Here is a 1,433-nt window from a genome sequence, read left to right on the forward strand (position 1 = left end):
CCATTGTGTGTTCAGTCAGGCAGTATTCAGCACTTAATATTTGCTGACCATTGTATTATGGCAGAGTCCCACCTAAAGATACCCTTGGTTCAGCAATGCCCAGAGAGCATGAGCTGTAGTTATGACACAAATCATGAGCTCAAATTCTAGTTCTTCCACTTCTGTATTTGAACTTGAGAAAGTTCCCTAAACTCTCTATCCTTGATTTAAATTATCTACCTGTAAGATATAGACAATGCTTAATCCTAAACATAATGTTATGTATCTGCAAAGTGAAGTCAGGAATATGGAATCTGACCAAAAATAATCCCACAGAAAACATATACATACAAATTATCAGGATGAATATTCAGGAAATATAAATATGTATGAAAATTTCGGTCACAATTTCATGGTGATAAATTAAAAATAAAATCAGTGTCAGCGCAGTACCACTGCCAAGTTAGGATTCCTAGTAATTACAAGTGCACTAGAAGCTCATACCTAAACAGATTAGAAAACTAAGCCTCATGGGTCTTATCCCAAATTATTAAGTTTTAAACACATCCAGAATTCAATTTGGTGATTCTGTAATACTCTGACTTCATGGAACAGATTCAGAACTCATTAAACTAAACACAGTATGTAAATGTCCTAAGAAGCAGGCCTCTGTACCATTCTTAATTAAGTTCAAATGATATAACTGAGAGGAGAAACACAATCCTTACTCACATAATTAACACTTCTTCATTAAATGTACAATGAGTTCTTGAAACTAATGTAGGAACATAAGGGGAATAAAAATAGTACGTTTCCTGTTCTAGAGCCCAGTGTTGTGGAAAACAGTCAACATGTCTAGAAAACTTTTTAATCATTCAAGAAAAGTTCACTCCTCCAGGCACAATACTGTGACTCAAGTTCCAAGAATTCTAGAGCCCAGGAGACCTTGTGATTTATGTCATCTAACAGTTTAGTTAGAAATTAGTTACTGATGTGCTGCCTTTGAGCCTCTGGCACCCTTCTTTGTGATGCCTGGGTTAAGTTGCAGCACCATAGTAATTGCTAGTGCCTAACTGGGACCTCCTGCCCATTGCCAGCTACAGGCCAGGAAAACACCACAAATAAATTAGTTACTGAAATAATATCCATGTGTAACAGAAGCAGAACCACTCAGAAGGGTTATTTACAAAGGCAAGTCTCATTAACTGCACACACACACACACACACACACACCCTTTCGGTGAAGCTAAGGCAGTTCTGTCACTGCATTCCATTCAGACCCTGGAACATAAGTGAGATGCTACTGGAGGAGCTGCACACAGACAACCCTGTGAAGCTCAGTGGGCCACAAGACTGAACAAGAAGATACGGATGTGAAAAAGAAACTTCTAGCAGGGAGAGGCTTCAAGGGGGGGGGAGACAGAATACAGAAGGTTGGGGAATGAGAGTAACCA

At 38.9% G+C, this 1,433-nt stretch overlaps 1 non-coding gene across 1 annotated transcript; it reads left to right on the top strand.

The window, feature by feature from the left end:
• The first annotated feature begins 972 nt into the window (after positions 1-972).
• Positions 973-1,084, top strand: LOC121139057. The gene has a single exon (XR_005875911.1). It is a non-coding gene; the product is annotated as a small nucleolar RNA SNORA76 (small nucleolar RNA).
• The last annotated feature ends 349 nt before the right edge of the window (positions 1,085-1,433 follow it).

The sequence above is a fragment of the Mesocricetus auratus genome, unplaced genomic scaffold, assembly GCF_017639785.1.
Source record: "Mesocricetus auratus isolate SY011 unplaced genomic scaffold, BCM_Maur_2.0 Super-Scaffold_6730, whole genome shotgun sequence".
Lineage (NCBI taxonomy): Eukaryota > Metazoa > Chordata > Mammalia > Rodentia > Cricetidae > Mesocricetus > Mesocricetus auratus.